General features: G+C 43.8%; 1 long non-coding RNA gene and 10 other non-coding genes across 13 annotated transcripts; all 11 read left to right on the top strand.

The window, feature by feature from the left end:
• The first annotated feature begins 1,058 nt into the window (after nt 1–1,058).
• Nucleotides 1,059–15,571, top strand: LOC143926636 (uncharacterized). Of its 3 annotated transcripts, XR_013262107.1 has the most exons (12): nt 1,059–1,169; nt 2,880–2,912; nt 5,977–6,026; nt 7,411–7,441; nt 8,648–8,682; nt 8,932–8,969; nt 9,766–9,806; nt 10,431–10,471; nt 12,306–12,346; nt 12,721–12,752; nt 14,095–14,227; nt 15,345–15,571. It is a non-coding gene; the product is annotated as an uncharacterized LOC143926636 (long non-coding RNA). The 3 variants fall into 3 exon arrangements; XR_013262105.1 differs by lacking the exons at nt 1,059–1,169; nt 2,880–2,912 and adding an exon at nt 5,705–5,782; XR_013262106.1 differs by lacking the exons at nt 1,059–1,169; nt 2,880–2,912 and adding an exon at nt 5,705–5,782 and having other exon boundaries at nt 14,092–14,227.
• LOC143928662 (small nucleolar RNA SNORD74) lies at nt 2,730–2,806 on the top strand. Its single transcript, XR_013262493.1, has one exon. It is a non-coding gene; the product is annotated as a small nucleolar RNA SNORD74 (small nucleolar RNA).
• LOC143928628 (small nucleolar RNA SNORD79) lies at nt 5,821–5,899 on the top strand. Its single transcript, XR_013262465.1, has one exon. It is a non-coding gene; the product is annotated as a small nucleolar RNA SNORD79 (small nucleolar RNA).
• Nucleotides 7,274–7,336, top strand: LOC143928694 (small nucleolar RNA SNORD78). The gene has a single exon (XR_013262519.1). It is a non-coding gene; the product is annotated as a small nucleolar RNA SNORD78 (small nucleolar RNA).
• LOC143928669 (small nucleolar RNA snR60/Z15/Z230/Z193/J17) lies at nt 8,075–8,150 on the top strand. The gene has a single exon (XR_013262500.1). It is a non-coding gene; the product is annotated as a small nucleolar RNA snR60/Z15/Z230/Z193/J17 (small nucleolar RNA).
• On the top strand, nt 8,759–8,845 carry LOC143928641 (small nucleolar RNA SNORD103/SNORD85). Its single transcript, XR_013262475.1, has one exon. It is a non-coding gene; the product is annotated as a small nucleolar RNA SNORD103/SNORD85 (small nucleolar RNA).
• LOC143928637 (small nucleolar RNA SNORD103/SNORD85) lies at nt 9,577–9,661 on the top strand. Its single transcript, XR_013262471.1, has one exon. It is a non-coding gene; the product is annotated as a small nucleolar RNA SNORD103/SNORD85 (small nucleolar RNA).
• Nucleotides 10,121–10,206, top strand: LOC143928642 (small nucleolar RNA SNORD103/SNORD85). The gene has a single exon (XR_013262476.1). It is a non-coding gene; the product is annotated as a small nucleolar RNA SNORD103/SNORD85 (small nucleolar RNA).
• On the top strand, nt 10,542–10,626 carry LOC143928640 (small nucleolar RNA SNORD103/SNORD85). Its single transcript, XR_013262474.1, has one exon. It is a non-coding gene; the product is annotated as a small nucleolar RNA SNORD103/SNORD85 (small nucleolar RNA).
• LOC143928639 (small nucleolar RNA SNORD103/SNORD85) lies at nt 12,417–12,501 on the top strand. The gene has a single exon (XR_013262473.1). It is a non-coding gene; the product is annotated as a small nucleolar RNA SNORD103/SNORD85 (small nucleolar RNA).
• On the top strand, nt 12,816–12,900 carry LOC143928638 (small nucleolar RNA SNORD103/SNORD85). Its single transcript, XR_013262472.1, has one exon. It is a non-coding gene; the product is annotated as a small nucleolar RNA SNORD103/SNORD85 (small nucleolar RNA).
• Nucleotides 15,572–24,245: the final 8,674 nt, after the last annotated feature.

Below are 24,245 nucleotides of genomic sequence, written 5' to 3'. Positions count from 1 at the left end.
GGGCGTGAACCTGGACTCGGGGCACAAGGTACTATTAAAGCGGTTCTCCACCCTAAAGTGGAAGTTCCGCTCATTTGATCCCTCCCCCCCTCCGGTGCCACAATCAGCACCTTTCAGGGGGGAGGGGGGTGCAGTTACCTGGATAATCCAGGTATCTGCACCCACTTCTGGGACAGACCGCCGCAGATGCCCCCCCCCCCCCCGTTGTGTTCTGGGAAACACACAGTTCCCAGGACACAGCGGGGACCAACAGAGATGCGCAGCGGGACTCGCGCATGCGCATTAGGGAACCGGGCAGTGAAGCCGCAACGCTTCACTTCCCGATTCCCTGACAGAGGATGGCGGCGGGGGCAGCAGAGAGACGAGCGATCACTCGTCATCTGCCGCCGGCATCGCTGGACCCTGGAACAGGTAAGTGTCCATTTATTAAAAGTCAGCAGCTGCAATATTTGTAGCTGCTGGCTTTTAATATTTTTTTTTTTTAAGATGCAGAACCGCTTTAAGTGCGCAGGCGCCGTTCATCTTCGGAGACTTTCGGCGTCTCCTTGTCCTCCGTTCTGCACAAGCGCTGCGCCTGCTCAGTCCTTAGCGGACACCATCCGATGGGGGGGGGGGGCGGTTCTCGGCAAAGCACCGGGGTCACGGCGCGTCTGTGTGAACCTGCCGTCTCTGAGGAACTACAACTCCCAGCATGTCCTGTGTAAGTGATGGGGGTTCAGCTCCCAGCCTGGAATAAGATGCTGTGGGACTACATATCCCAGCATGTCTTTCTCTATGGAAATATTACAGGTCCCATCGATCTCTACATACCCCAGCCTGCACCCCTCCCCCTCCTCAGGGGCGATTGCCCCCCCTTTAGTGGTCACATTTTCCATACAGATTTATACTTCGTCAGACTTTTGTTGGGAAATATGATGAATGGAATAGCAGCGAGGGCATGTGAGCCGATGACGTAATCAGAGGGGCGGTGATATCTTCCCCCTCCGCTCCTCCCCCTCATTGTAATAATTGGCACTCAGGCTGTTCTTAGTCCCGCCCTCCGGAATGTGGGAGTGGGACTAGTGCATGCTGGGTAATAAGGAATGACCATGTGCTGACTGCGGATCGGGGGCCATTTTTGGACGGTTGTACTCCCGGTATGGAGCACAGAGCGGAGCTCTTCGGGGGAGGTAAGCTGATCGCTGGCAGGGGGGCATTGTGGGCACAATATGCTTTGTGTGTGTGTGTGTGTGTGTGTGTGTGTATATATATATATAAATATATATATATGGGAGGCATGCATGCATACATCCAATGCAACCCCAAGAACCGATAATTTCTCTCCTATGAGATCAGATCACACAGATGTGATGGAATACACTGAGAAATAAAAGGACATGGAGTCGGGTGGACATGCACTTCACATTTTGCATACAATAGGATTTGTCGCTTCCTCCTGTAGTGCAGTGTGCTGCTATACTGTAATGTCAAAAGTCTGTTATACAGTCTAATGACCCATACACATGATCTGAAAATCGGGCAACAGATTGTTCGTGTGGGTTGTTTTTTGTTATATTTTTTTTTTTTTCCCATTGCGGGCTGCTTAAAGAGGAAGTAAACCCTGATGGGTTTACTTCCTCTTTCATTCCCTGCAAAGGTAAAGCATAATGGACTACTGTGCATCGCATAGTAGTCCATTATGTGTCACTTACCTGACACAGGAGCCAGCGATGTCACCGCTGTCCCCTGTAGTTCGGCGCATCCATCTTCTCTGTCTTAGGCTGTCATGTGACTGTCTTTCGGCAAATATCTTCTAAACCGTGTAGGTTTAGGAGATATTGCTTGGACCTACAGGAAAGCGTTAATCTGGGCTTACCTGTAGGTCAAAGTGTGTTGTAAGGGTTTATAACCACTTTAAAGTTTGAACGAAAAAAACTCTGGTATATACCACCCCCTCCCCCCCGCCTCAGTCTTCCAGTGATGTGGGGGTTACACCCCTCCCTGGGTTGCCGCCTTTCCGTGGTGCTGCATTTTCAGTCTCTTAATTGGTGGGGGAGGGGGGTAGCGATCACCCATGCATGAGCCGCTCATGCTGAACACAGCCAAGGTGTGCTGGGAATGCACGCTGAGCTCTGCATACGGTGGGCATTCAATAGAAACTGCAAGTAGGCAGGAGTGTGCGTCTCGGGCCTCCGTTCACCCTTCTATAACGCCAATGTTGAGTGACTTCGGAGTGCAGCTTTGAATGGGTGCGACTTTGGCTCTGATCGCTGATAATGGACAACTGTCGCATGTATAACATTCAGTTGTGACTTTGAGCATTAACATTGAAGTCTGTGGCACTAAAGTCACATGAAAGTCAGACCAAAGTATTGCATGAATTGCTTTTTGAAGTTGCTGTGACTAAGTCTCATGGATATAAATGGTACTCATTGGAAAATATGGGGTGTGACTTGTCATGCGACTGATCAAGTGTGAATGGAGCCTTCCTGCAGAAGAGACCTGGGATGAGAGTCACCTGCAATATAGAAAACTGCCAGCAGGCAGCGCTGTAAGTTGGGTTCAATTCTGCTTTAAGAAATGAATTGCAGCATGTGTTGAAAATGCATCATGGTGTATCACAGTGCCAGATAAATCTAGGTGTGTGCAAGACCTAAATGTCAGGGATGCTTTTCATAGCGACTTGCATAGATTTTTGTTAAATTAACCACTTCAGTACTAGGCGCTTTCTTTGTGCTGATGATCGCACTTATTCCTGAGATGATGAAAGCTATGTTGGTAGGGACATCTGATGAGAATGATGATTACCAACGTCTCTGAGCGGGTACACTTTTCTCTTGTAAACTGGAACCAATAATTCACTTCAAGATTGCTGATGTTTCAATGTGATTTTATTACAGATCGCTTGGAGTTACCTGAGGTTCGGTATGGAGGTGGGTTAAATTTTACTGCTTTTGTTGTAGGAATTTAGCCAATGTTGTACTCCAGAGGAGCGCTCATGTCTTTTCTTCACACATCAGTTGTATGTAGGGACTCTCCTGTCTGCATTTTTATTTTCTGTTAAAACCGCCCCACTAGCAGCTGAATAGCGACAATACAGCAGTGCTAAAAATAGTGCAGCTTTACCGCTGACACCCGTCGGGACGGCTCAGTGTAAAAGGGGTCTTATGCTTGGTAAGGATCATGCACCCTGGGCTTATATCATTTAAAAAAATAAATAAAAAAAGTGTTGCTGGCATTTTACTTTTTTCACCTTTGTTGTCCTATGTGCCCATGCACACATAGACCTTTTACATGTCTGTGTGCATGAGCACACATGGGGGTTGTCACAGGCTGAAAATAAAGCCTTGGTTTATTCGGGAGGAGCTTTTAAACAATAAAAAAACTTGACGTGCTCTAACCACTTCTCACGAGCCACACGCATATATGCGTCCTTTCAGCAGGTGGGCTTTAATGCAGAGTGGCAGCAGATCTTTGTGTGTATGTGAACAGTTTACTGTGTGCACAGATTAAATTAACTTGGAAAGCTCCCGACTCATTACTAGGCTCAGGAGCTATAGATCACGTGACCATAAAATCGCAGCATCACATGATTGGAATGCCCACCTCCACCTCCCTGGAGTTTCAAGCCATTGCAAAGGTCTGGGAGGCAATGGGAGGGGGTTAAACACTAGGCATGTTTAGCACTTAAGTGTGCATTCATTGCAATGGTCCAAATACTACCTTTTTATTATTTTTTTTCTGGGCAATGGAATCCTTAAAGAGGAAGTAAACCCTGATGGGTTTACTTCCTCTTTTTTTCCCTGCAAAGGTAAAGCATAATGGACTACTATGCACCGCATAGTAGCTCATTATGTGTCACTTACCTGACACAGGAGCCAGCGAAGTCGCCGCTGTCCCCTGTAGTCCGCCACATCCATCTTGCTGGTGGCGTCTCGCAGCTCCGACGAATCACAGCGGCGATGACGTCACTCCCGCGCATGTGCACGGGAGTCGCGTCTCGCAGCTCCGCCGCTGCCATTTGGCGAAGCCGCGATGACGTCACCCCCGCGCATGCGCACGGGAGTCGACAAATTAGGCAAATCCATTCTTGGACTTGCCGCATTTAGTGCGCCTGCGCGCCGCTGTCTACGGCGCATGCGCCGTAGACAGCGGTGCCCATTTTCGGGCAAATATCTCCTAAACCATAGGTTTAGGAGATATTGCTTGGACCTACAGGTAAGCCTTTAATCTAGGCTTACCTGTAGGTCAAAGTGGTTTGAAAGGGTTTACTTCCTCTTTAAACACATGTATCTCATGTTGTAAAGCACTGCGCAAGCTGTTGGCGCTATATAGAACCTGTATAATAAAGTGTTTTGTTTTGGGGTGTTTTTTTTTTTTTGTTTTTTTTTTTTTTGTTTGCAGCATTGTTTTTCAGAAGCAGTTCAGGGGAAGATAAGAAAACTCGGTGTGCATAATTAGGCCTTAGGGTTCTGTCTTGGGGTCGACCGATTAGTGGGGACCGATAGTCACTTTTTTTTTTTTTTTTTTTCAAATTATCGGTCCGACCTCCCACTGTTCCCGCGCTGCAGTCTCTGCCAGTCTGTCAGAGGTGCGGCGTGCAGCAGAGTGATGACATCCTCACTGCCCTCTTCACATCACTGCTGTTTCACCCCCTACAGCAGGGCCACAAAGGCTGCTCTTGACAGGTTTGCAGCGGCAGGCAAGCAGAGAGATGGTTATCTCTCACCGTTTGCATGTGGAAGTTCACCCGCTCAGATGCTACTGGGGAGAGGCGACCGTAAGTAGTGGAAGGTGGCGTACAGCATATCGCCACCTGTTATTGACCTGAAAGGTGGCTGAAAATTGTTGTTGGCACTGAATTATTGTTTTTTTTTTTTTTTTCTCTCGAAGCTTTTCCCTCTATTGCTTCTGTGGGGACAACCCAAAAGTTGGGATTTTCTTTTTACTTTGGCTTTCAATAATGGTAAACGGCACAAATGGTGAGTGTGAATCTCCTTTAAAAGGGGACACAGACAAACCCCCGAAAGATTTCCAACCCCCATATCTCTCTAAGTGGGAGAGAGACCTAGCTTGTAACTTCAGACAATCCGAAACAACAAATACTCGGTTTCACCCACAAATCCTCGTTATGCACCAGGAAACGAACTTCAAAATTCTCTCACGCTGGTACAAAACCCCCCGCTCTTTTACATAAGATCTTCCCGACGACCTCGGACCATTGCTGGACGTGCCACTCGGGACGAGGGTACTCCCCTGCATATATTTTGGTCCTGCCCCCGTTTGTATAATTTCTGGAGAGAAGTGTGGCGTATCACTCAGACATTCACTGACCGTGTGGTGCCGTTCACACCGGCCTATTTTCTTACATGTGACAGATATACCACTCCAGAAATATGGAAGATCTGTGATACGACATCTTCTGGATGCAGCTAAGACATGCATACCTCTTAACTGGAAATCCCCGAACCCACCAACTACCGCCCAATGGCTTCATAAAGTAGATATTAGCCGACTAGAGGACTTGATCCTCACCAGCCAACACCACCAGGAAACATACTCTAAAACGTGGCAGGCATGGAATGCCTTCAGATACTCTAATGAAGGCCGTACTCTCAGGAGGGTTGACTGACAACCCTCTTATGATAATCACTCAGTACTCCCCTTCTGGACCCCCCCCCCCCCCCCCTTTATCTTCCCCCTTCTCATGATCCAAACCATATTACCCCTGAAGTTTGCACATCTAACCAGCGTCCGTGTTTTAGACCGGAGAGTCCAGTCCGCCATGCTTCAGGGCTCTTGGGTAAGTCTGCAACTCTTTCTGCATCAGATGGAAACATGGGCTGTAAATGATGACTTGAAATAATCAATGGGAATCTCTCTGAAAAGACTGAGGGAAATCTTCTACTCTGATACAGTGTAGAAAAGAGAACATTTCTTTTTAGTTTGTATATCTTGTCTTCATGTTTCCCCCTTTTTTCTTTTCTCCCCGTCTAGATCCAACCTGTCCTGCCCTACACTACCTTTACCATCCCAGGAACGTGAAGGTTTGTAATCCACTTACTTTAAAGCAAGCCATATGATTTATTTTCTTTCACACATGTAAGGAAAGAAAATTGCTTAAATTAAACAGTGCCTCCCATGGAGCTCTTGTGATCAGCCCTCTGACTGGCAGAACAAATTGGTCATGGAAAGTGCTATAGCTGGCAGTGCAACCAACCTGTTGGATTTTTTTTTTGCATGCGTTTACTGGAGTACAGTCTGTGGATTGACTTCAGTACTACCAGCCTGCCCATAGATGTGTTGTATGTGGTTATGCAGTTATAGCATTAGCAACTAATTTGATTACAAGATCTCCAAATTAACCAGTATTTTCTCTTAAACTTGTGCTTAGGGGAGATAAGAGGAAAGAGCACAAAAAGTAAAATGCAATGGTGGACGAGCAAGGGGGGCTGAAGTCAGATGCTATATTTTTTTGAGGTGCACTCTGATTATATGCCCCTGTTTTGAAATGGGGAGTACTGTCCATACTGCAGACAAATCTCTCTTGCAGTGGGTAAAAGTCTTTGCATGTGATGGTGTAGATCAGGGATATGCAATTAGCAGACCTCCCAGCTGTTGCTCCTCATGGAACTTGTAGTTCTGCAACAGCTGGAGGTCCATTAATTGTATATCCCTGATGTAGAGCGACTCCAGTCTACTGGGACCACATGTAAAATAACACCACGCAAATGCCTCCTGCCTTACTCCATGGAACAATCACAATGGTAAAATTGTGTTGTGCACCACAACGATCAACCAGGTCTGCAAAGGAAACGGCTGCTTTAGCCCCCTCATCTTGCCCACACTCCTCTGACATGTTTCACCCCTGATTAGGGTTATTTTGTAGAAGTGATCTGCACCCCCTAATTATTTCTATTGTGATTTGTTTGTCTACTGGGGAATTGAGCTATTATGATGTGCACTTTGTGTCTCTGTATAGATCAGTGATGGTGCCCCAGGTGTTTTGGAACTACATTTCCCATGATGCTGTTGCACTCTGCAGTGTATTTGAGCATCATGGGGAAATGTAGTTTCAAAACATCTGGGGTGCCAGGGGTCACCATCACTGCTATAGACTGTCTCCTGGTAAGGGTGCTTTGGACACGTGGGGCTTCACTTTTATGGTTTTATCAGGTATCTGGCCACACTGACTAAATTTTACATTCAGAGAGTTGGTCAACTGATTATCTTTTAACATGTCTGCACCAGTCATATTGAGCATGGCTGCTCCTAGGTCTTGTGCTCTTTGGGTTTAAAATGATGATCCAAATGTCTGACCTGAAATATGCATGTTGATTGTATTGCTACTGAAATAAGCCCTACACTCGTGCGTGTGCTGGTAACCTGCTTTTTGTGGTACTAACCACCTTTCTGTATTTTGGTCTCTAGGTGCTCCATCAGTGGGACTTTACTTTTTGAGGTGAGGTATATTGACATAGTGGTGGGGGCATAGCTTTATCTTTATTTTTTTTCTTGTGACTGATGAAACGGATTCTGCCATGGGATGGCTGATTTTATAACTTTAACTAGTGTATACAATACACTCGCGCTACCTCTAAACCAGAGGTCTTTAAACTGGCGGCCCTCTGGCTGCTGCGGAACTACAAGTCCCATCATTGCCTCTGCCTGTGGGAGTCGTGCTTGTAACTATCAGCCTCACAATACCTCATGGGACATGTAATTCAGCAACAGCTGGAGGGCTGCCAGTTTGAGACCCCTGATGTAGGGCATGTGAAGAAACTACAAGGGGAGAAAATGCGTGCCTACATGTCAACGGGGCAAAACTCCTGTGTGTTCAAGCTCTGCCAGAAGCAGCTGCTCTGTCCTGTGTGTTCTAGGGTTGTGACTTGGAAGCGGTAATATAACTGTTCTAAGCAGGGAAAATAAAACTATTCAACATAAGCATTTTCACGTCCCCTAAATTGAACCGAACTATTGCTATTGGAAACTGGACAGAATATTAAACTCAACTATAGAACCTTGCTTCCTGTATCTTTTTTTGTAGGCCTGTAGGAGGACTTTTTAATATGAGAATGTTAGCAATTTATTAATCTGAATGTACATGATGAAAACATAGTTCAGCTGATTTGCTGTGAAGAACAGTCTTTCGCTCCTATCTGATACATTCAGAGAATTTTGTAGCTTGCTCTAGGTACAATCACAATACCATACCCTATCTGTTCATCTCCAGCCTTACAATGCCTTAACTCCCAAGAGCCTGTCCACACAGTATGTGCAGCAAAAGGGCTCTTGAGAGATGTCGTTCTGGTGCCATGACTATCAATGGGAACTGAGCTCTCTGCAGCTGACCCTCAAATCTGTGGTGATGTCAAAGGGTATAATAGTTTTTTTTTTTTTTTTTTTTAACAATAACATGGTGCAGGATTGGTCATGATTTAGAGTAGTGATGGCACACCTTGGCACCCCAGATGCTTTGGAACTACATTTGCCATGCGGCACTCTGCAGTGTTGAGCATCATGGGAAATGTAGTTCCAAAACACTTGGGGTGCTAAGGTTCCATCACTGATCTAGAGGAAGCTTTGGGATTTTTCTAAGGGTTCACAAACCAATGCAAACACATTCTTGCGTGCAGTTGTGTTTATTTCTTTTATTTTTATTTTTTAGCGCTCTAATACGAAGATGACACTTCAGTCCACATAGTAAGTAAAATGCTCCTTTTTTGGCTCCAGCTTTACAAACAGCAGCTCTCTATACCCGGAGTTTGCCATTTCCAGGTCAAGCGGTGATGACACACTTGCCCTCACTGAGAACCTTGTTCAATAATGAGAACCCCATACGTACTCAAAATATATCTGAGCTTGACCAATGCCCCTATTGTGAGAAAATGTAGTAAAGCAAGCTTTTATAAGAGATCATGAGAATTGACATCCCTTTTCTTCTTTTTTTAGAGCTCTAATTCTGAGGTTGACCAACTCGAAGCCATCCGGTAAGCAAAATGACCCTTCTAGCCAAAACGCGAAGGGTCTGATCGAGTCCGCCCATTTTGCAGGCAGACCTGATCAGATGGTGTATTCACAACTATGGACTATCGGATTTAAATGAAATTGTGTTTTTTACACCCTTCTACCTCCAATCTGATTGGGTCCACACAAAAAAAATAAAATAAATGGAAGGGGGTCTGTCCCCTTGTGTCTAGATCATGGGGTTTCAAACTATGGCCCTTCAGTTGTTCAGGAACTACAATTCCCATCATGCTTGGTCATGTCTGTGAATGTCAATTTTACAATGCCTCATGGGACGTGTACATCCGCAACAGGTGGAGGGTCATAGATTGGAGATCCCTAGTCTAGCTGGATCGGAGGGCAGTCGGGTGTGAGTGGACAGTGGACACTGTTTAGTCCCAACCACCCCTAGAGTAACGCGAGGTCTGTCCATGTCTGCTGTGCATAAGCTGAGCAGACACAGACCTGTCATCCACACGCTCTGCTCTGATCAGCAGGGTGACCTGTGAGCGAATCCCCCTGATAAGGAGTCCATGCCATGTGAAAGGGGCCTTGGTTACATGTCCCTGTACTGTGAGCTTTATTTCCAAGTCAAGCAGTGATGACACACTTGCCCTCACTGAGAACCTTGTTCAATAATGAGAACCCCATACGTACTCAATCAATCTGAGCTTGACCAATGTCCCTATTAAGAAAAATGTAGTAAAACAATCTAGCTTATTATAAGTGTTCTATCAGAGCATTTTTGCAGGAAATTAACTTTTTGTCTTTTCTTTTTAGATGTCAAATTCTAAAGAGGTTGAACAACTCCAGGCCACTTGGTAAGCGAAATGCCCCTTTCACCTGAAGGGTCCAATCGGGGCCACCTGACGTGTGGGGTTTTTTTTTTTTTTTTTTTTTTTTTGTTGTTGTTGTTGTTGTTTTACATGCTTTGACTTCTGTTCTGTTTAATCAGAGGACAGCCAGATGTAAAACAGTGCAGTTTGTGTACTCCTGGCCACCCATAGAGTAGAGAGGTCTGTCCATATCTGCTATGCAGAAACGCTGATCAGCGGGGGATCTGTGAGCGGATCCCCCTCCTGATCAGCGTCCGCTCCGTGTGAAAGCTCCCTACGCCGTGCGCTTTATTTCCAGGTCAGGCGGTGATGACACACTTGCCCTCACTGAGAACGTTTGTTCAATAATGAGAACCCCATACGTACTCAATCAATCTGAGCTTGACCAATGTCCTTTATTAAAGCATACGTTTGCCTTTGGGGACATGTTACATCTGTTTATAGAGTGGAACATGTTCCCATTGCTGCAGCCTTTTTGTTTTTTCTTCTCACCCAAAAAAGCGTTATTTTCTTACTTCTCCTTAAGAAAATGTAAAACAATTTTCTTATAAGATCTGTCATGAGAACATTTTTGCAGGAAATTTTACATTGTTCCCTTTCTCTTTTTAGACCTCTGTAATTCGGAAGTTTGAACAATTCCAGGCAACCTGGTAAGCAAAATGCCCCTTCTAACCAAAGTTGTGAGTGATGTCTCCCTGTACTGTGAGCTCTATTATAAGGTCAGGCGGTGATGACACACTTGCCCTCACTGAGAACCTTGTTCAGTAATGAGAACCCCATACGTACTCAAAATATCTGAGCTTGACCAATGTCCATAATAAAAATCTATCTCTTTTTATAAAGTGTTCTGTGTTAATAGAAAAGGTGATCCACAACCACCTACCCTCTGCTGCATTGACAAGCAGTGGATGTGTAATCATGAATGCCTTTTTTAAGTCACTCCAGAAAACGCACACAGAGCACCTGTGCACTTATTAGCGGTGATCTCAGCTGTCGTCATGTTTTTGCTTTACTGTATCTAAGGAGTACCATTCATCTGTGCGACTCAGTCGCAGCAACTTCAAAGTAGTCCCTGATCTTGTTCGTTCCAACTTTGATGCAACTTGAGGTCCAAAGACCAAGATTACACAGGCATTGCTTCAAGTCATGTGAATTTCAGATCGTACAAGTGTGAAGGGGGCCTAAACCTGCATTCTTTATAGCTATGTCTCGCCTCTGTGGATCAATCGCTCTAATGTGGCTGAATAGCATATACGCTATAAGGCTCCATTCATACCAATGCATTATTTTTATCTTCACATTGGTTCCTACGCACGGTCACTTTTTTTTTTTATTATTTTTTTTTTTTTATCCGTGCAATTTTGTGTGTTTTATAAATCTACCCAATAAAAAAAGCTTTAACAAATGAGGTAAAGCGGAAAATATGCATAGATTTGAATCAAGCCTGAGACTCTCTACAGTTAGGCTTCAGTAAAACTGTACAGCACATAGCTACTTTGGCTTTCTATTCTTAAAGTGGAGTTCTGCCAAAAAAAAATTTTTTAAGTCAACAGCTGCTGACTCTTAAAATATGGACACTTACCTGTCCAGGGCTCCCACGATGTCAGCACCCGAAGCCGATCTGTCCCTCAGCTTTCGGGTGCTGCCGTCACCTTCGGTAAGGGAATTCCTTGTTCCCTACTGTGCATGCGAGACCTGCACTATCCCACTGGTCCCTCCTGACTTCTGGGACCTGTTTGTCTGCCAGAAGACAGCAGGGGGGGGGGGGGGGGGGATTTGGGAAGTGGCGTAGATACCTGTGGGAGGCTTGGGTTTCTATGCCCGGAAGTGAGAGCAAAATATCTGTGTTGGGTATCTGTTTCCCCCCTAAAAGGTGTCAAATGTGACACCCGGGGGGGGGGTCGGAAAAGCGCAAGTTCCATGGAACACCGCTTTAAATGGCACTTTTAAAGTACTGGGGTAGCTCTGGTCATGCAGGGGAACAGGTGGAGGGTCTAAGGCCCTGCATTGACATATGGTCTGCCCACTGTTACTCCAGTATGTTGGTAGCAGTTGGAGGTGCTTCTCACAGTAGCTGATCCTTCTGGCGAAGTTCTTGGGCTCCTGCGTGGTTGTACGCATACCAGTTTTAAAAAGTGATGGTAGTACAATCTTTACTTGCGCCCAGTTGGCCTGTATTCTGCAGCCACATAATCGCCTTCATCAGGGATGAGTGAAATGGCAGGATCTTAAATGGGCTCCATATTTCTCCTAAGCAGACTGGACTGCAGACGGAGGGTGTTGAAACCTCTGCCTGCAGATGAGTCTGATTGGGGGGGTAATATGGAGTCCATGTAAAGTCCATTTAACATCCTACCAAATTGTACCCCATTTTTTTTATTTATTTTTTTTGCGTGAAATTATCCTTCAATCTTGGCTTGTTTATAAGATATATCTGTCAAACATTTTTTGCAGGAAATTTACATTGTTCGCTTTTCTTTTTAGATCTCTAATTCTGAGACGTTTGAACCATTCCAGGCCTACTGGTAAGCAAATTGCCCCTTCTACTCAAAGCTATGAATGACCTCTCCCTGTACTGTGAGCTTTATTTCCAGGTCAGGCGGTGATGACAAACTTGCCCTCACTGAGAACATTGTTCAGTAATGAGAACCCCATACGTACTCAAAATATCTGAGCTTGACCAATGTTGCTAATAAAAAATCTATCTCCTTTTTATAAAGTGATCCTCAACTGCCTACCCCACTGCCTGTATTGACAAGGGGTGGATGTGTAATCAGGAATGCCTTTTTATAATGTGAACAAACCTTTTATGTGGCATTAAATAAAAAAATGGAGTGATTGCAACTTTTATTTTATTTTTTCTCTCATTTTAAGGCAAACTTTTCTTTCTTTTTTTTAGACCAATTCTGAGAGTGAACTACAGGCCATACGGTGAGCAAAATGCCCCTTCCAGCCAAAGCAGTGTCTCCCTGTACTGTGAGCTCTATTATAAGGTCAGGCGGTGATGACACACTTGCCCTCACTGAGAACATTGTTCAGTAATGAGAACCCCATACGTACTCAAAATATCTGAGCTTGACCACTCTTATGTGAACCTATGGACATTCAAATATTTTACATATTATGAGACATAAGAGCGCTTCAAAACAAGTCCTTATTGACCTGAGATTGAATTTCTCTACAGTGCTTGCTGCTACAAAATTCATACAAAAAAATTCCCTTATCCAATCTTCCAATGTGAAGTAGCTGGTGCTAAAAGGAATATCTCCTTACCACAAAGCTGCCTACGCAGATGAGGAGCTTCTGTAGATAAAAGAACTGCGCAGCTCTAATGTTGAATAAAGCCTCTGCTATAGGCCATTTACATCGTGGGTTGTTGCTAAGGCCCCTTTCACACTGCCCCGCCCGCGCATCAGCGGTACTATTTTTTAGCGCCGCTTTACTGTTGGTTTAGTGGTGCTATTCAGCCTCTCGTGGGGCGGTTTTAACCCCCAATAGCGGCTGAGAGAGGGTTAAAAATCACCAAAGTGCTGCTACAGCAGCGCTATGCCAGCAGTATAGCCGCACTGCCCTATTGAATTCAATGGACAGGAACGGTGTATAACACCACTCCAAAGATGCTGATAGCAGGAGTTTTATTAGTGCCGTAGTACCTGCAAAGCGCCCCAGTGTGAAAGGTGTCTTGGTGAGGCCTAGTCATCACTGCTTGCCTCAATCACAGGAGTGGACTCTCAAAGCTGCTACATCAGAGGGGAGAGAGAGCATATAAGGGTATTTAAATCAAAGGGCTTGCCCCTGTGATGGTGAGCTGTGAGGACTAGGCCTCACTTCGCAACATCTTGGGAGTATTCCAGTCAGGCTTCATAAGGTATGTCAATGGCCTACACCTATAGCAAGGGAATTTATTCATCTTTAGTCAGAGCTGCAGGTTGTTTTTAATCTACAAAGATCCCTTACCTGCATAGGCAGGTTTTTCATAATGAACTATCCTTTTTAAAGTTCAGAAGTTGCTGTAACCCAACTTTACGGTCTGTTATGATCTATGAAAATTAATGGCTCCACAGTGCCTGCAGCTACAGAGGTCATCTAGGGTGTATTTTAAAGCTTATTGATCAATTCTTAGGAATATGGAAATGTGTTGGGGGTTTTAACACGCCTTGCCTGGTTTGCACAGGATATGGCCTCTGAGAATCTGTGAACATCCCCAGAGCACATTGAGTCTTTTTAATTATTTTCCTAAACGAGTTAAATGCCTTACTCTTTGCTCCAGCAGGCTCCCTCCAACTCTGCAATCATTGTCCTGCAGCTGCTCTGCTCCAGCCTCCTTCATGTGTACCATTCAGGCCCCAGTATTGTATGTGGTGATGCTGACGCTCTGACCACAGACTGGTGTTGGAGGTTTTAAGGTAAGTGATCGATTAATCTCTCCACTAGACTTGAGCATTTAACCCTGATTATGGAGGGGATTGAGTAATGTCTTCACTTTCCTGGCGTTGGGTATTTTGAATATTTACAAGACCTTAACTGCTTCCTACCCACCCAATGTCTTGACTTTGTGGGCATCTGAGTCATGGGTGCAGTTACAGGGATCATTCAGATATCTTTTTTTTTTTTTAGAGCCAGCAATTCCCCCCTCACTATAAGAACAATCAGCTGCTGTTCAGCCTCTTGATTGTTCTTACAGCCCTCTGGTGCTTCTCACAGCTCGCCTCTGCGATCAGCAAACTGGAGAAGGAACTGCCTGACACCGGATGACCATGCAGATTTCCAGCGGGTCAGATGGTCCAGAAGCCTGTTTGGAGGCTGGGCACGGTGTTATGACATTCGTGCCTGGCCTCTGCATTTGGGGGAAAAAAATGCTGCCACCTTGGCTGAGTGTCCAAGATCGTGTGTTGGCTTTTATTTATTTTCCCCAGCCTCGAGGTGAGATCTAGGTCTGCTCTCCTAGACAAAAGTGGGGTAACCAATCGGAATGAACACCCACCCCTCTTTGCTGTTGATAGGAGGTAGGGTTCCATTACAATTAGTAGGCTGCAGGTTGCTACCATTCAGCTTTAGCCTGGTTTCACACTAGATGCAACTTTGCTGCGGATTCAGCACCGCATCTAAATCTCAACCCATCTATGCAAACAGATTGCGGAGTGTAAACACTCTGCAATCGGCCTGCAAAATCTGATCCCTTTTTTGTTTGTCTGCGCCAGAATTGGAATGCATGAGTGTTCGCACTCACTTGCGATCCAATTCTGTTGCAGACATACAAGAGTTCTGCACCAGTATATTGCGAATGCAGTGGAACTTATTCAATTTTTGAGCTATACAAAGCCAAATTACACTCCAGAGACACCACCATGTAATTCACACAGGTATGTGCTGTGTGAATTACAGGCAGTGTCTCGCAATGTGAACCCAGGCTCTTGGCTGCTCTCGGTGTGCCTTGGCAAAACAAATGACTGTATTTGCTTGGGAATTTGATGGCTATATAAACTGCTTTCTTATGAGCTTTTTGTTTTTTGGTCTACTCAGGAGAATGTAGCAGAGGGTTCTTGGGACACAGAATGTCCATTACAGCCAGTCATCAAATTTGTATGGAGATAAAGTGACGTCGATCATCTGGAATCCTGGACCAATGCCTTCTGCTCTGGAAGACTTAACTGTTACATGATTTTTTTGCGTATATTTTGTATTGCATGTAGTATTCACTAAAAACATGCCTTATTTAACACATGCATTAAATATTTTGTGGTACTGTTTGGGTTGTGTTTGTAATAAAAAAAAAAAAAAAAAAAAAAACTTTAACACTGTACCTACAGGAAGATCAATGCAGATACTTTAGAGTTCATAGACATCTGGAGCCATTTAATGCAGCAAGCATGTTTCCCAGGACTCTCCTGTTGCCTGGGACTGTCCGGTCTTGCATACAGGATGCCATGTAAATGGATGGATGGATGACTGACTGTACATGACCGTAATATAGTGAACGAAGGATGATGCATTGGCATTTACAGGTGTAAGGCTGTCTATGGGCATTCACTGCTATGGTAAAGCTTGCACATGGCACCTTCAATACATCAAATGGTAGTTTTGTAGTTAGAAGGTTGAATAAAGACACCAGTCCATCCAGTGTGAGTGTGTGTCTACAATTATCCCTATTTAAGGTACCCTTATAGCGCTGTCAGTTTACGCAGCACTCCACACATACATCAAACTCACATTGGTCCCTACCCTCAAGGAGCACACAATTCAAGGTCCCCAACTCGCATATATATCCTAGGACCAATTTTGGACAGAAGCCAATTAACCTACCAGCATGTCTTTGGAGTGTGGGAAGAAACCAGAGGAAACCCATGCAGGCACATGGAGAACATGCAAACTCCAGGCAGGTAGTGTTGTGGTATTCAGTGCCTATGAAGGAGCAGCATTGTCAGCCTTGGAGGGAACTACGGAACACCAACGGGCTGTTGTGGTATTCTACAGTTGACAGATAATGGGGAAACAATGCCAATGGATATGTCTGCACCTGCGGAGTACCAAAAGTGATCCAGCTCTCTGGATTTCTGGTAGGACGAACGGTCCCCCCCCCCCTCCCTTCTGCCTGCTTGCAAACTGCTGCAACGCTAGATTTTAAAGCCCAAAATAGAGCTAATAATTCAACTGTAGGGGTTTATGTACAGTAGGAAGAGTGTCTGTGCTGTTCACAAGCTTGCAAAGCATGCTGGTGTCTCGTCATATTCGGCTACCTGATGGAGTGCGCATGCGTGACACCGTCATATGCGTTTCACCACAGGGCCCCTCACAGGCTTGCTTCGCTCGCCACGGTTCAGGCACAGCCTCGCTCAGCATTATTATAATCTAACTCTATGTCCAATGTGTTTAGTCAGCTTGCCCCCACCCCACTCAAAACAGCCACTCTATCAAGGAGCCCTTATCTGGCAGTAGGCAGATGAGCATTACCATTTAGCACAGCTGGGTAGTGTCCTTAGGAAGACCACTTAGCTCTTCTGTACAGCTAGCTTCCTGGGTCCCCAGCAGAGCTTGCTGCTTCCCCACGCAGTGCCTAGCTCCCTGGATTAGCTACTGGCTCTCTAGCACAAAACCTAGCTCCTTCACACACACACACCTGTGGACACTATGGCACAGCTATGTGTATCACAGCACACGTCATGTCTCTTAATCTCTGCTCCCACACGCATAGCTCCTCTTCCCTGTATACCACCTGGCTCATTGGTAAAGCTCCTAGCTCCCGGTCCCAGCTCTTTGCTTCCCTGTACATTTCCTGGGAGTGTGAAACTTTTTACCAGGGATCCAGGTAGGGTGCAAGGAGGTGTTTGTGGAAGCAAGGAGTTATGGGGAGGTTGGAGCAGTTCCATGGAGTTATGTATGTTGTGAAAAACGGAGTTGGGAGGTGTGAAGGAAAGCAAAAGCTTTCTGGGGCGAAAGCTGTGTCATAGAACCATAAGGCTTTTAGGGAAGCGATAAGCTCTGCCTGGAAGGTTTGGTGTCCTGCGGCGCAAGGCATTAAGTTGGCAGTCAGGTAGTGTACAGGGGTGTTGGGAATTTTGCTGGCTACCCAGGAAATGTGTGGCTAAGCAAAGGGCTACGCCAGAGTGTTGGGAGGTAAGCAAAAATCACCTACTCAACATAAAGGGAATTGTTTAATTTCACATGGTTTTATGCCTGAAAGAGTTCAACAGAGAAATTTCAAATCCAGCACTGCTGGGAGGTATTTTACAAAGAAATATATTCCTTGTCGCCTATCTATTGGAGTGCCCATGTGAATTCCAATACCTAAGATATACCACTAGTAAACTTTATATCAAGAATATAAAAAATGTGTTGAGAAATCAGATTATCAAAACGCTTATTCCACAATAGGGACCCTGGGCAACTGAAGTTTTGTGCAATAGATACAATTCATGACCGTTGGCAACGATCCAACCTGATCGGGGGCATTTGACCATTATATATAGATCATATGCAAGAGGAATGCCCTAATGTGGAGCTGGAGCTAAAGGTTTTTTTTTTTTTAATCAAACTCTTAGGGTAAGATCCCATTATAAATAGTTGTTGGCGTAATTTACTTAATTTAATGTACATTGAGTTTATTTGTTCATTTATTTTTTAATATAGTGCTATTGTGAGTATATTTTAATTTTATTCTTCAAAAGAATGCTTATACATGACCACGAGATGGCGTTCTTGCATAGGGAACATGTTTTGTGAATCATTGTTCTATTTGAACATTATGAATGTTTTTGATTGGTGAGCAGAGTGGGTTGCAATAATAATTTTTTTTTTTTTCAAATATAATTCTAGAGGGATGGTATTGCCTTTTTATAAACAAAGCTTAGTAGGAGGTTGGATGCTCAATAATTGTGGGTAAAGGTATTATATAAGGGACCCTGACATGTCTGGCACATGCAGCTTCTGAGGGAGTCCATTGGTCAGAATGGGTTATGGAATGGAAAATGTGATGTTTGATGATACCAGGCAGCCTGGAAGCAGCTGCACCAATCAGGAGACATTGTGTGAATGATCATAGGCTTATGATTCTGGTGGGGTTTAGCACTTTTTTATTAATATTATTCAGGATTTATATAGCGCCAGCAATTTATGCAGCGCTTTACAATATAAAAGGGAGACGATACAGTTACAATACAATTAAATACAAGAGGATTAAGAGGGCCCTGCTCAGAAGAGCTTACAATCTAAAAGGGTGGGGCAGGTGGTACAGAAGGTTATAACTGTCGGGAATGAGTTGATGTAAGTGGTAGGAGATTAGTTTGAGACGTGATAGGCTTCCCAGAATAGATGAGTTTTCAGGGATCGCCTGAAGGTAGCAAGAGTAGGGGATAGCCGGACCGGTGGAGGTAGCGAGTTCCAGAGGATTGGAGAGGCTCTGGAGAAATCCTGGAGACGAGTGTGGGAGGAGACGAGAGAGCTTGAGAGTAGGAGGTCTTGAGAAGAACGGAGGGGACGGTTTGGGTGATATTTGGAGACAATATTAGTCATGTAGCTCGGGGCAGAGTTGTGAATGGCTTTGTATGTTGTGGTGAGTATTTTGAATTTAATTCGCTGGGTGATTGGAAGCCAGTGTAGGGATTGGAGGAGAGGGTTGGCAGACACTAAGCGGTTGGTAAGGTGGATAAGTGTGGCAGCAGCATTCATGATAGACTGAAGAGGAGATTGCCTATGGAGAGGCAGGCCAATGAGAAGGGAGTTGCAATAGTCAAGGCGAGAGATAACAAGGGAGTGAATGAGGATCTTGGTAGTTTCATTTGTTAAAAAGGGGCGAATTTTAGAGATGTTACGGAGGTGAAGTCTACAAACTTTTGACAACGATTGGACTTGGGGCTGAAATGACAAGTCAGAGTCTAGGGTTACACCTAGTACCCTGGCATGAGGGGAGGGCCTGATGGTTGCATTGTTGATTTTGATGGAAAAGTCATGGAGGGGGGCATGTGCAGGGGGGATTATTAATAGCTCAGTTTTAGAGAGGTTTAGTTTAAGGAAATGGTGTGACATCCATGCTGATATGTCAGTTAGCAGGTTCGTAATGCGAGAGGAGACAGATAGATTTGGGTGTCATCGGCGTATAAGTGGTATTGGAAGCCATGGGCGGTTATCAAGTGACCAAGGGAGGAGGTATAAATAGAGAAGAGAAGGGGTCCAAGAACAGAGCCTTGGGGGACCCCCACAGAAAGAGGCAATGGAGAGGAGGATACAGAGTTGTAGGTGACACTGAAGGAGCGCTGTGATAGATAGGCAGAGAACCAGGAAAGCGCAGAATCTCGGAGGCCAAGGGAATGTAGTTTATTGAGGAGGAGCGGGTGGTCAACAGTATCAAAGGCAGCAGAGAGGTCAAGTAGTAGGAGTATGGAGTACTGGCTGTTGGTTTTTGCAGTTAGTAGATCGTTAGTGAGTTTTAGTAAGGCACTTTTAAATGTGAGGTTATTTTGTTTATATAATTTTATAATAAAGTGCTGTCCAGTATTGCACTATGGAATGGTATGGTAGAAAAGCGATTATTGGAGGTTATGCAAATCTGCTTAGACATAACGGGCCATGGAATTTTGAAAACAAACTATGCAATTGGCGTATATTGGAGCAGGTGTATGGGGAATGCATCTGGACCTACTTAGATATCAGGGGTCATAAAATTCTGGTAAGTGACTTGTGTCTGAAGCACTTTTTGGCATGGGAGAGGGTGATGGCAGTGAAAGTGGTTTTGTTCAGAGTTTCTCACTTGGTTTTTTCTTTGGTGGAAAAAAGAATTGATACAAGGATTGTTTTTTGTTTTTTTTTCGGTTTAATTTGAACTCCAGGCACAACTTTCATTCAAATATTTTCCCTACTAGCCATAAAGGTTATAAATTAGGGCTGGGAAAATTAAAGATGAATTCCTCGATTAATCGTTAAATTTTTTTGATCGATCAAAATTCTTTTGATCGGTACTCGCCTCTCCACCGGCTTCCAGGTCTCCAGGAAGTTCCGTCAGAGATCCGGAGACGTCAGGAACATCTACGTCACTGGACTCCTTCTCCCCTTCCTCAAGTGCCTCCATCTGCTAACGAAGGGAAGGGGGGAGGAGTCCGGTGACGTCGATGTCCATGACATCACCAGACAGCCTGGACAGTGATGGTAAATATAGATGTGGTTAACTGGGATCATTCAATGAACTAAGTGTAGGCAAATTTGATAACCTGTTTTCAACATTGTTGTAAAAAATTAAAAAAATGTAAACACTCTGGTATGTCTGCGTGACTGGCTAAAGTGATGCCTACTGTAAAGTGACTGACAGTAAATATACCATATAAGTTTTATAATTAAAGATAAACTAACTTTCTACATTTTTCTTAAAGCTTTTAATAAAAATTACTTACGTCAGTGCTACAGTTTGAATTTAAAATGTATTTGTGTGAACTGTGAATTTAAGTCATGGATTGTGGAAACTAACTAGTGTCGAGTGATTGTATATAGTGTATACCACATTTACCACTGACTAATTCAGAGTTACAATGCAAGGAGATCAGCTAAAAGTAGTTGGATCTGTATGTGCATTATAATCAAAAAAATCGATTAATTGAACACGGAAATTTTAATCAGTAACAGCCCTATTATAATTCCACTTTGTATGCACCAGATGCCTTTACAAAACCAGTAATTACCTTGTCAAAATATCAATGACATCATCACTGTGCTGGACATAGCATATGTAGAGAACAGAGCTGTGAGAGGGGGCTAGGCTCCGCCCACTACAGGAGGGGGCAAAAACAAGATCAGTCACCCTCTGAGCAAATATGCAATGGGCGCCTACTCTTATACCCAAATCATAAGTGACAGGAATACATACTGGTGACATGAATATGTTGGGCGTACAAAAAGAAAACTATCAAAACGTATCAGTGGCTATATTATACAAATAAAAAATGGTTTTGAAAAACTCTTTAAGCTGGTATATAATAAAGAACCAACCTTACTTTCATTCTGTGGGATTGAGAAAATAACCAAGCATTTGGAGAGGCACTGATCTCATAAAAGAGTTCTCACAGAATGAAACAAAGTGGATCTCCCAACTTAATACCTTTGCTCCACGTGGATTCATTCTAGACATTAACCTAAATTGCTTCCTAGCAGTGTATTCAAATACTTGGTATTATATGGGCGCAGTATAGACATTTTAATTAGGCTGTTTTTAATAGATTGTTTGTCTATATATTAGATAATAGTATTATTATTAACTAACAGAGGGAATTTATAGAATTGTATAGGGGTTACATAAATCAAGTAGTATGGAAAAAGGCCAATAGGTGGATCCGACTGAGATATACATGAAATATTGGAAATTAAATTGATGACTAATAGGGGAAGCCGATTGCGTTCTTAGGTTCACCAATAAAATTATAATGGGGTTCTATTTATTTATTATATTTTAATATGAAATCCTTGTATATGAAATACATTTACATAAAAATTTTGCGCATCTAGTTTTTAAATGATTGGTGTTCTTTTAATTAGAGGTGCACCGAATGGATGTTTTGGTACTGAAACCAAAAATGCAGGATGCACTTGGCTGAAAATGACAGTTTATATATATATATATATATATATATATATATAATTGTATTATGTTGGAATTTTTTAATTAACCACTTAAAAGCCCATTGCCGATTAACGGCTTCAGGGTGGTTGTTTAGCTCTGAGAGGCCGTTAATTAACGGCCTCCCAGAATTCTGCTCTCGCGCGCCCCTTGGGGCACGCACACGAGAGCATCCGTGAGCGCCGGGTCCAGTGGACCCAGCGCATCACGGATCACCGTAAACGGCCGCTCATCGCGGCCGATTACGACGTGATCGCTCCGTCAAATGACGGATTGATCACTTGTAAACAAACCGGCGTCATGTTATGACGCCGGTTCCTCCCTCCCCTCTCTGTACCGATCGGTACAGCGGAGGGGGAAGAGATCGGTGTCAGCAGCGCTGTGGGCTGCATCTGCAGTGCCCACATCGCTGCTCACCGAAATTTAACCCCTCAATTCCCTGCCATTACTCTGCAATACTCTGCAATACCCTGCAACACTCTGCAATGCTCTGCAACACTCTGCAATGCTCTGCAACACCCGCCAATACTCTGCAATGCTCTGCAACACCCGCCAATACCCTGCAACACTCTGCAACACCCACCAATACCCTGCAACACTCTGCAATGCTCTGCAACACCCGCCAATACCCTGCAACACTCTGCAATGCTCTGCAACACCCGCCAATACCCTGCAATGCTCTGCAACGCAATACTCTGCAACGCCATACTCTGAGATACCCAGCCATACTCTGAGATACCCAGCCATACTCTGAGATACCCAGCCATACCCAGCCATAGTCGGTGATACCCTGCAATACCCAGCCATGGACATCTCCCCCCCAACCCCCCCCCGCCGCCCTCCGGTGCTTCTACCGACTCGCCAATACGATCAAAGCCAGAATCTTTTTTTTTTTTTTTTCAGACTTCCCAGCTTAGAGGTGAGATGCGGGGTCTTCTTGACCCCATATCTCACTGTAAAGAGGACCTGTCATGCCATATTCCTATTACAAGGGATGTTTACATTCCTTGTAATAGGAATAAAAGTGATCAAAAAAATTATTTTTGGGGAAAAAAATGTCAAACTAAAATAAATAAAGTAAAATGAACAATAAAATTTTTTATTTTTTTTTTAAAGCGCCCCTGTCCCCATGTGCTCGCATGCAGAAGTGAACGCATACGTAAGTCCCGCCCACATATGAAAACGGTGTTCAAACCACACATGTGAGATATCGCTGCGAATGTTAGAGCGAGAGCAATAATTCTAGCCCTAGACCTCCTCTGCAACTCAAAACATAACCAGTAAAAAAAATTTAAATCGTCGCCTATGGGGATTTTTAAGTTGCGACGTTTAGCGCCATTCCACGAGCGTGTGCAATTTTGAAGAGTGACATATTAGGTATCTATTTACTCAGCGTAACTTCATCTTTCACATTATGCAAAAATTGGGCTAACTTTACTGTGTTTTTTTTTAAGCACAAAACTGTTTTTTTCCAAAAAAAAGCATTCGAAAAATTGCTGCGCAAATACCGTGCGAGATAAAAAGTTGCAATGACCACCATTGTATTCTCCAGGGTGTTTGCTAAAAAAAATATATAATGTTTTGGTTTTCTATGTAATTTTCTAGCAAATAAATGATGATTTTTACATGTAGGAGAGAAATGTCAGAATTGTCCTGGGTGCTCCAGAACGCCTGATGGCGCTCCCTGCATGTTGGGCCTCTGTATGTGGCCAGGCTGTGTAAAAGTCTCACACATGTGGTATCGCCGTACTCGGGAGTAATAGCAGAATGTGTTTTGGGGTGTAATTTGTGGTATGCATATGCTGTGTGAGAAATAAACTGATAATATGACAATTTTGTGAAAAAAAAAAAAAAGTAAAAAAAATCTTTATATTGCAAAGAATTGTGGGAAAAAATGACAACTTCAAAAAACTCATCATGCCTCTTACTAAATACCTTGGAATGTCTTCTTTCCAAAAAGGGGTCATTTGGGGGGGTATTTGTACTTTTCTGGCATGTTAGGGTCTCAAGAATTGAAATAGGCCGTCAGCACCATAGCTTGTGGACTCTATAACTTTCACAAAGACCAAATAATATCCACCAATTTGTACTTATTTTTACCAAAGATATGTAGTAGTATAAATTTTGCCCAAAATTTATGAAGAAAAAATTACTAATCTGCTAAATTTTATAACAGAAACAAAGAAAAATTCATTTTTTTACAGAATTTTCTGTATTTTTTCTTTTATAGCACAAAAAATAAAAAACCCAGCGGTGATTAAATTCTACCAAAAGAAAGCTCCATTTATGTGAAAAAAAGGACAAAAATTTCATATAGGTCCAGTGCT

The sequence above is a fragment of the Lithobates pipiens genome, unplaced genomic scaffold (assembly GCF_037356315.1).
Source record: "Lithobates pipiens isolate NorthernLeopardFrog02 unplaced genomic scaffold, aLitPip1_a1.2 Scaffold_23, whole genome shotgun sequence".
Taxonomy (NCBI): Eukaryota; Metazoa; Chordata; class Amphibia; order Anura; family Ranidae; genus Lithobates; species Lithobates pipiens.
Note: the sequence above shows the minus strand (reverse complement) of the source record. Positions and strands in the feature narration are given on the sequence as shown.